Source organism: Capra hircus, chromosome 3 (genome assembly GCF_001704415.2).
Source record: "Capra hircus breed San Clemente chromosome 3, ASM170441v1, whole genome shotgun sequence".
NCBI classification, from domain to species: domain Eukaryota; kingdom Metazoa; phylum Chordata; class Mammalia; order Artiodactyla; family Bovidae; genus Capra; species Capra hircus.
The window spans coordinates 27727841-27738894 of record NC_030810.1 but is presented as its reverse complement, the minus strand read 5'-3'; positions in this window follow the sequence as shown (position 1 = coordinate 27738894).

Below are 11054 nucleotides of genomic sequence, written 5' to 3'. Positions count from 1 at the left end.
TAACTGTTCAGGGAACTCGGATGTGAGGCGTGATGAGGTGGGAGGTATGGGGAGTCACGGGGATTGTGGGCAGAGCGAGAATCCAGCACTTAGTTCCAGCGATTGTGGTCATGCAGATGTTTCTAATGAAACCGCAGATCCAGGTTTTTATGTAAGATCTCTAGTTTTTAAATGTTGGCAATTAAGTTGGATTTTTGTAAAACACTTTGAAAGCCAATCAAAATAAGTATACAGGCTGCCAACTTGTGACCTGTTTTAAACTTTTACAGCTATTCCTTAATAAACCCTGGGGGAGAACTATAAAAACAGCTGATGCAATAACTAAGCTGCAAAACCATGAAACAACTGACATTAACTGGGCTCCGTGTGTCACGCACATTACAGCATTTGATTCTCCCTACAATCCCAAGAGACGGGCATTAGCATCTCCACTCTATAGATGTGGAGACTGAGGCCCAGAGCTGCCTGAGGTCACACGACTGGTGAGAGGCCAATGGGGTTGAATGCCACCTCTCTGTTACTTCAAAACCCAACATCTATTCACTCTGATGATGTTGCAAGATTGCAACACAGTATCGCCTGAGCCCACAGGCCCCTTGACTGCACTGCACAAGTAAAATGCCATGGCAAAGGGCAGTTAGTGAGTCCAGCATTCAGACTCCTTGCCCTGCTCTGCTCCACAAGGAAGAAACCTACATGGAGACCATTAAAGTTAACTCTGCTCTATCAGTCAACCCCTGAACTAGCCCTTGCCCAGAAAAGGGTCCTGGGCATTAGCCTATCTTTTCAGTGAGGCTTCCAGATTAGATAACCTCAAGAGAAAGGAGAGGGAGGATATCAGAGTCTCCAAATCAAAAATGGTCTCAGAACTAGCCCCCAAAGCAATGTACAAAAATGCAGCAAGCTCTATTTAATACATTTTAACATAAGAATATTTTTATATGTAAAACAATAGTCCTTAATATAAAAAATGAGTACATTTTATGCTAAGAATCCAAACCATAAGTTTCTACATTGCTGTGGTTTAGACCAGTGACTCTCATCACCATCACCCCAGTGCTAGGTCCACCTCCCCAAATTGCATCAAAATCTAACATTTGGCAGGGGCAGCGGTGAGTTTTAAAACCTCCCCAGGTAATCAACTGAGGATCACTGATCAAGTGTCTACTGAGAGAATTCAGCATGTACATTTCATTCAAGAGCTATGTTTCAAGCACTCACTAGGTGCCAGATATAATAGTAGTGTTGGAAATATAGTGAGCAATAGAAAAGAAATGTCCTGACTTTAGTTGGGGGAGGTGGGGAAAAAAAGCAAGCAAAGAAAAGAAATATCATTTTAGGCATAATGATAAATATTATAAAGAAAAATAAAACACTTCAAGGGATAGAGAGTGATTAAGGAGCAGGTCATTTTATTGAACATCTTGGTTTCTTTAAATTGAGATTTTCTTTTGAGTAGGTAATACATTCATAGTTTTAAAAAAATTAAAATGATTAAAAAATGATACACCCTGAGAAGACTTGCTCCAACCTCTGACTCTCTCTATTCTATATTTCTGGCCCAACAGTTCTCAAAATATGATCCCTTGACCAACAACCTGGGAGCTTATTAGGAATGCACATTTTGTTTTCCATCCTAGAGCTACTGAAGCAGATACGCTGGGCATGGGACCAGTAATCTGTGTTGTAGCAAGCCCTCCAGGTGATGCTAATACATACTGGGGCTCATGAACCACTGCTCTAGTCTAATAAATATACATCTCTCTTCATTTCTGATGTATCCTTCCAGTGTCTCTTTTGTAAATACCAGTAACATAAGTTCCTACACAATTACTATTCTTCCTTCCTACACAATTACTATTCTGCACCTTAGTTTTTTACTGAACATGTGCTAAAGATCTTTCCATTTAAGCACAAAGTATTCTGTACTTTACTATCCTTTCACAGTGTGGCTGTATCTTGGGGTATTTAACCATCTCCCACGTAAAGGCTGTAGGTTATTTCCATCTTTTGCTATTACTATTTGCAATTACCTTACTTAATACCACTGTGCACGTGTCATTTCACATTTATACAAGTCAGACGATGAATTCCTGGAAGTAGTGTGTAAGATCAAAGGGCAAAGGAATATGGAAATTTCACAGGGGTATTTGCTGCTCACAGAAGTTTTTGCTTTCTTGTCTGCAATGATGAGACCATTTGTTTCACCACAAACTCACCAAAAACAATGTATTGGATTTTGCCAAGCTTTTAGTTAAAAAAATTGTAGCTACTGGACATTTTATTCTTTATTTCTCTTATTTTGAATGAAGCTGACCTTCTTTGCCTATGTTTAAGGGTCAGCCATATTTATCTGTGAATTTCTCATTCTTGTCTTTTGCCCATATATTTCTATTAGATCGATGTTCTTCTTCTCCTTTATTTCTAGAAGCTTTTTTAATATCGGTGGATTAATCCTTTACTCAATATACCAATTAATCCTTAACTCAATATACCAACAAATTTGGAAAAACTCAGCAGTGGCCACAGGACTGGAAAAGGTCAGTTTTCATTCCAATCCCAAAAAAGGGCAATGCCAAAGAAGGTTCAAACTACCACACAATTGCGCTCATTTCACATGCTAGTAAAGTAATGCTCAAAATCCTTCAAGCTAGGCTTCAACAGTACATGAACTGAAAACTTCCAGATGTATGAGCTGGATTTAGAAAAGGCGGAGGAACCAGAGATCAAGTTGCCAACATCCCTCGGATCATAGAAAATGCAAAAGAATTTCAGAAAAAAACATTACTCTGCTTCATTGAGTATGCTAAAAACTTTGACTGTGTGGATTACAACAAATTGTGGAAAATTCTTAAAGAGGTGGGAATACCAGACCACCTGACCTGCCTTCTAAGAAACCTGTATGCAAGTCAAGAAGCAACAGTTAGAACTGGACAAAGAACAATAGACTGGTTCCAAATTGGGAAAGGAGTATGTCAAGGCTGTATATTGTCACCCTGCTTATGTAACTTTTATGCAGAGAGCATCATGAGAAATGCTGGGCTGGATGAATCACAAGCTGGAATTAAGATTGCTGGGAGAAGTATCAACAACTACAGATATGCAGATGATACCGCCCTAATGGTAGAAAGCGAAGAGAAACTAAAAAGCCTCTTCATAAAGGTGAAAGAGAAAACGGAAACAGCTGGCTTAAAACTTAACATTAAAAAAAAACTAAGATTGTGGTATTGGGTCCCATCACTTCATGGCAAATAGATGAGGAAAAAATGGAAACAGTGACAGATTTTATTTTCTTGGGCACCAAAATCTCTGCGGATGGTGACTGCAGCCATGAAATTTAAAAATGTTTGCTCCTTGGAAGAAAAGCTATCACAAACCTAGACAGCATATTAAAAAACAGAGACATCACTTTGCCAACAAAGGTCTGTTTAGTCAAAGCTATGGTTTTTCCAGTAGTCATGTACGAATGTGAGAGTTGGACCATAAAGAAAGCTGAGTCCTGAAGAACTGATGCTTTCGAACTGTGGTGCTGGAGAAGACTCTTGAGAGTCCCTTGGACAGCAAGGAGATCAGACCAGTCAATCCTAAAAGAAATCAGCCCTGATTGTTCCTTGGGAGGACTGATCCTAAAGCTCTAATACTTTGGACACCTGATACAAAGAGCTGACTCATTGGAAAAGACTGTGATGCTGGGAAAGACTGAGGGCAGGAGGAGAAGGGGAACGACAGAGGATGAGACAGTTGGATGGCATCAGTGACTCAACGAACATGAGTTTGAGCCAACTCCAGAAGATGGTGAAGGATGGGGAAGCCTGGTATGCTGCAGTCCATAGGGTCTCAAAGAGTCAGATGCAACTTAGTGACTGAACAACAAGTCCTCTGTGATATGAATTGCAGATAATTTTTTCCAGTTTGTCACTTGCCTTTTGATGTTATGGCGGGTTTTGTTTTGTTTTGTTTTTAATCTTAATAATTGTTTTCTACCTAAAATTTAGTTCTTGAAAATCTGAATTTGGTAACATTCAAAATCAATTGCAAGGCTCACCAGGACATATCAGAAGCAAGTGGCCAAATCCTAAGGAAAACAACTGAGACCAAAAACAAGTTAGCTTTTTATCTACAAATATTTATGTAGTATCTACTTTGTGTACTGACATTATGTAGTATCTACAAACTTATTATGTTTATTATGTAGATACTACAAACATTTACGTAGTAATCCAAACAACATGGGCATTTTTTTTTTGAGCTGCTTATTTTTCCTACAATTTTACTACAAAGATATGTCACTATATGTAATTATATATATTGAGCTGGCCAAAATGTTCATTCAGGTTTTTCCTTAAGATGTTATATGGAACAATATATTAAATAAATACTTTTCCAAGGATGGGGACAGAAATGTAATACATAGTATTTGCATGCATTCTAAGTCAATTCAGTCGTGTCTGACTCTATGCGACCTTATGGACTGTAGCCTGCCAGGCTCCTCTGTAGGATTCTCCAGTCAAGAGTACTGGAGTGAGTTGCCATGCCCTCCTCCAGGGGATCTTCCTGACCCAGGGATCGAACACATCTCTCTTATGTCTCCAGCATTGGCAGGCAGGTTCTTTACCACTAGCGCCACCTGGAAAGCCCACATAGGACAGTGTATAATTTTTTTTATCTCCCTAGCAACCCACTCCAATGTTCTTGCCTGGAGAATCCCAGGGACGGAGGAGCCTGGTGGGCTGCCGTCTGTGGGGTCGCACAGAGTTGGACACGACTGAAGCGACTTAGCAGCAGCAGCAGCAAAGAACAACTTATTGTGAGAACCAGGCAGATTTTCAAGCGAAATCCTGGAATGCTTACCGGTTCATAAACAGATTGGTACATTTTATGTCTGCAGCTTAGTACTAAGCTCTGAAGGCAGAGACCAGGTCCCACACAGTGCTCCCTAAATGCTTGGGAACAATTTACTAATTGATCAGTCATGGAGAAGGTGGCTTAATGGAGTGCATCATGTCGGTAAGTGTCCACATCTATGCACATGCTCTTCTCTTGGTCCAGCTTCCTTCTATGTATCCCTTCTCTGAAGCTCAGGCCACAGCCAGCTCCCTGGGGTGGGGCCCAAGCTGAGGGCCTTGTCACTTCTGGATCTCAGTCCCTGTGCACAGTGGTCCTGGGAGGAACCAGAGGCAGCAGATGAAAAGTAGGTGATTGCTAGCCTGTGAAACCTGCTATGAGCTCAAGAAAATCTCTCTCTCTCTGTGAAGCTTCTAGAAGGAGACATTTAAAAAGAGAGAGAGAAAATAGACTAATATTCACATTTTACATATCTGATCTTCAAAACCATTCCATTGAAGTTGGGGTTATCATGAATCCCCACTGGTAGCCTGAGGAAATTGAGAATCAGAAAAGAAAGGGGCTTGTTTAGGGTCACATTATTAACAAGAAGCTGGTCTAGAATACTGTAAAAGTAATAACTAACAATTATTGAATGTTTACTACAGGCTTCAAACTGCTAGGCTGTTGTAAGCATGTCCATGTTAGATATGAGATAGTAAAGTAAGTCACCGTGGCTATGGGAGGAAAGAGAATAGTCTTGAAAGGAAGAAGTTTATTATGCTCCTGACCTCAGAGAAGGGTTCCATGAAGCCACAGGGGAAAGTACTGGTGTCAGTCAGGAGATGGAAAGGAGCAAGGGAAAAGTATAGAGTGGAGTTTTAACTGGAGTGGCTCGGACAGTAAAGAATCTTCCTGCAGTGCAGGAGACCTGGGTTCGATCCCTGGGTCAGGAAGATCCCCTGGAGAAGGAAAAGGCAACCCGCTCCAGTAGTCTTGCCTGGGAGATCCCATGGACCGAGGAGCCTGGTGGTTATACACAACAGGGTGACTTTCACTTTTTCAGTGAAGTCAAGGCAGGGCATGGTAAACAATTAGGATAATTCTGGCAGGTTTTGGGCAGTAGGTGTGGTCTCCAGTTGCCTGGTACCTGAATCTGGGATACTTCACGGCCAGGAAAATACTGGCTTCAAGCTTAAGAGTTAGATAAAAAGGTGGTTAAGGGGGTATAGACTCAGAAAGGCGTGCTCATTATGTCTCAGAATCAGCCAGCCCTGGGAGGGGCAATCTTTTCCTTGATCTGTAAAAGCCCAAAATGCCAGAGCATCAAGAATACAAGAAAATATAGTTAATGTAATTGGCCCTGTGATGAATGGATGCCAAACAGACAAATACATAACCTAAGGAGACACAGTTGGAACACAAGTGTTCTTCGTGCATAACGCTATTTCATGCTCACAGTTGCCCTCCAAACAAGGAGCTATAATCAGTTCCACTAGTTACTGATGGGCTCCTGGGCAGTTAAGTGACTCCCCAATGCCATTCAGTTGGTAGGGTGTTGGAGCAGGATTGACACCTAGGTCTGGGTCACCCGTGGACCCACTGTGTGCCCATTTGTCCTCCTATACCAAGCACTAGGGCTCAGAAGGGAGTGGGAGGGAAGGTGGCCACCACCACCCCCCCTTCCTCCCTCCCCATCTCCTGGCTGCTCCGTGTGGATGGAAAACTCTTCTCTACAAAAGCCTGGTTCTCTGGTTTCTCCTGTGACTAGGAAGGTGAGAAGTGCTGGGTTTTAAATCCTGGCTCTGCTACTTACTAGCTGAACATCCATTGGAAAATCAGTCTATTCAGGTCTGAGTGTTCTCATTTGTGAAGCAATGATGACCATATTTCCTCTGGGGTTGCTGTACAGATCAGATGGAGTCAGGTATGCCGAGGGTGCAGCACAGAAGCAGTGCTGAATAAATGGGCTTTCAGGACCTCCCTAGTGGTTCAGTTGGCTAAGCTTCTGCTGTCCCAGTGCAGGGTCCAGGTTCAGTCTCTGCTCACAGAACTAGCGCCCACATGCCTCAACTAAGGCCCTGCTGCTACTGCTGCTAAGTCGCTTCAGTTGTGTCCGACTCTGTGAGACCCCATAGATGGCAGCCCACCAGGCTCCCCCATCCCTGGGATTCTCTAGGCAAGAACACTGGAGTGGGTTGCCATTTCCTTCTCCAGTGCATGAAAGTGAAAAATCAAAGTGAAGTCGCTCAGTCGTGTCCGACTCTTAGCGACCTCATGGACTGCAGCCTACCAGGCTCCTCCATCCATGGGATTTTCCAGGCAAGAGTACTGGAGTGGGGTGCCTAAGGCCCAGCACAGCCAAATAAATAAATAAATATTTTTTAAAAATTAGAAGACTTTCTTTTGGTGTGTTGGTTGAAACCAAGACCTTCATCCACAGTGGGAGACAGTATTTCTCCTAGGATGCAGGTGTCTCCTGTCTTAACCCAAGAAAGTTACTCTGAATCAACCAATGATGAAGAGGAGGTGTCCTCTCCTTGGGTGAAGGGGATGACCTCTAGGCAGAGAGACAGCCTCACCCTGATTTATTGGCCAATAGTTTCAGAGTCTGTTAGAATATGGCTGTCCTCACCTTCTGTTGAGTCCATGCCAGACTGCAGGAGAAACTGGCAGTGCTTTACACATTTGTGGAGATAATGGGCCTTAGAAAAGAAATCTAGAAGCCCAAACACTGCATTCCTCTGGTATGTACATCTATTTACATAAGTAAGTTTCCAAGGTCTGTCCGGATTTTGAAAGACAGAACCTTCTTTCTCTGTCATGTTTACATTTTTTAATACTCCAAACACCTGATTTGAATAACCTGTTAAAATTGTTGGTGCTCTCTGACACCCCAAGGAGAAGATGCTGCCTGTTCAGTGAAGTTGTCCTTAGATTAATATAAAGGTGTGAGCCTGGCTGGAAGGGAAAGAGAGGGAAGGTGCTGTGGAAAGATCAGAGCTATGTTTTAGGCAGTATTTATCACTCCACCAGAGTAAATCCTTCCACGTATACAGTTCCTGGGTTGTTTCACTGCAAGATATCAATATCAGACAAAATAGACTTGAAGGCAAAAAAAAATTGATAGTGATAAAGAGGGTCCCTACACAGTGATAAAATGATGAAATCATGAGGAAAACTTGTATGAAACTTAACCAAACAGCCTTAAAATATACACATTACGAATCAAATGGACAAGAAGAAAAAGACAAATCTGCTGGGTCAAACAGACATGAAAATGGATGCAGATGAAGATTTGAACTAATGTATTCTCAAGTTTGACTTAAGTATGTATATACATATATATGCAGAGTACATCATGAGAAACACTGGGCTGGAAGAAGCATAAGCTGGAATCAAGACTGCCAGGAGAAATATCAATAACCTCAGATGGCAGATGACACCACCCTTATGGCAGAAAGTGAAGAGGAACTAAAAAGCCTCTTGATGAAAGTGAAAGAGGAGACTGAAAAAGTTGGCTTCAAGCTCAACATTCAGAAAACGAAGATCATGGCATCTGGTCCCATCACTTCATGGGAAATAGATGGGGAAACAGCAGAAACAGTGTCAGACTTTATTTTTGGGGGCTCCAAAATCACTGCAGATGGTGATTGCAGCCATGAAATTAAAAGACGCTTACTCCTTGGAAGGAAAGTTATGACTAACCTAGATAGCATATTGAAAAGCAGAGACATTACTTTGCCAACAAAGGTCTGTCTAGTCGAGGCTATGGTTTTTCCTATGGTCATGTATGGATGTGAGAGTTGGACTGTGAAGAAGGCTGAGCACCGAAGAATTGATGCTTTTGACCTGTGGTGTTGGATAAGACTCTTGAGAGTCCCTTGGACTGCAAGGAGATCCAACCAGTCCATTCTAAAGGAGATCAGACCTGGGTGTTCACTGCAAGGACTGATGCTGAAGCTGAAACTCCAATACTTTGGCCAGCTCATGCGAAGAGTTGACTCATTGGAAAAGACCCTGATGCTGGGAGGGATTGGGGGCAGGAGTAGAAGGGGACGACAGAGGATGAGATGGCTAGATAGTATCACCGACTCAGTGGACATGAGTTTGAGTGAACTCTGGAAGTTGGTGATGGACAGGGAGGCCTGGCATACTGCGATTCATGGGGTCGCAAAGAGTCAGACACGACTGAGCGACTGAACTGAACTGAACTGATACATATATGCATATATAATACTGCACTCATCATTTACAGAATATGCATTCTTTATAGGCACATGTTGGACGTTTATAAAAATCAAACAGTCATCGGGTCATAAAGCAAATCTCTAGAAACCCAAAGGATTACTTTCATAGATCCTCCTTCTCTGTTCACAGTAGGGTTATTAGAAAAGAATAAGCTTTTTCAACAAATGGTGCCAGAAAACTTGGATATTTATATGCAGAAAAATTAATTTTACCCTTAACTCACAAAAATTCATTCAAAGGGGACCATCGACCAAAATTTGAGTTAAAACTATAAAAATTTTAGAAAAAACATTGGAGAAAATTTTCTTGACTTTGGATTAGGCAAAGAGTTCTTAGATATGACACTAAAGAAAAAAATTGATAAAAATCCATAAAAGAAAAAATTGATAAACTTGACAATAAAAAAGTTAGGGGAATTCCCTGGTGGTCCAGGTGTTAGGACTCTGGCCTTTCACTGCCAAGGGCCCAGATTCAGTCCCTGGTGGGGGAACCAAGATTCCCAAAGGCACACAGCACAGCCAGAAAAGAAAAAGAGTAAAATACACGATAAAAGTCATTTAAAAAAAAATGTACTTTAGGACTTCCCTGGCGGCACAGTTGGTAAGAATCAGTCTGCCAATACAGGGAACAAGGGTTTGATCCCTGGAACATGGGCTTCCCTTGTCGCTCAGATGGTAAAGAATCTGTCTGCAATGCAGAAGACCCAGGTTCCATCCCTGGGTCAGAAAGATTCCCTGGAGAAGGGAATGGCTACCCACTCCAGCATTTTTGCCAGGAGAATTCCATGAACAGAGTAGCCTGGTGGGCTGCAGTCCATGGGATCACAAAGAATCAGATACAACCGAGTGACTAACAAATTTGATTTAAAAAAAAGATGAACAGGAAGATTCTACATGATGCACAGCAACTAAGCCCCCTTACCACAACTACTGAGCCTGTGTGCTCCAGATACTCAGCCCTTGTGCCTAAAGCCTGTGCTCCGCAGCAAGAGAAGCCACCGCAACGAGCAGCCTGTGCATGACTGAAGAGTAGTCCCGCACCTAGAGAAAGCCCATGAGAAACAACAAAGACCCAGCACAGCCAAAAATAAAAATAAAAAAAATATTGTAAAAATTGGTACCTTGAAAGGCACTAATAAGAAAAAGAAAAGATAAACCACAAACTGGGAGAAAATATTTGTAAGTCATAATTCTGATAGAGGTCTTGTGTTGAAATATAGAGAATTTTTACAACTCAATAAGGGAAACCCAATTTTTTAGATAGACAAAAGATTCGAATAGACATTTCACCAAAGGACATGTATGAATAGCTAATAAGCACATTAAAAGATGCTTAACATCACAAGTCATTAGGAAAATGCAAATTAAAACCACAAGGAGATGCCACTTCATACCCACTAGGATGACTATAATCAAAAAGACAGACAATAATAACTGTGGGAAGGAATGTGCAGAAATTGGAATCCTCATAGTTTGCTGACAGGAATGTAAAATAATGTATTCACTTTGGAAAATAACTTGGCAGTCTCTTAAAAAGTTTGTATATAAATTTATGTTTAACAACCTAGTAATTTGACTCATAGACATTGACTCAAAATAAATGAAAACATGTGTCCACAAAAGCACTTGTACAGGAAAGTTCATAGCAACATTATTCATAAAAGTCAAAAAGTGGAAATAATACAAATGCCCATTAACTGATGAGTGGGAAAAAATAAAACATGCTCTATCTGTACAGTATATATAATACATCATCAGTAAGAAGAATGAACCATTTATACATGTCACAATCATGGATGAACTTCAGAAATATTATGCTAAGTGAAAACAGTCAAGTGAAAAAAAGATCACATATTTTATGGTTCCATTTATATAACATATCCACAAAAGGCAAAGCTGTGGATATGGGAAGTGGCATGGTGTTGTGCCTGGGGATTGAGGATTGGCTGAAAATGGGCATGAGGGGCCTTTGGGGGAGGT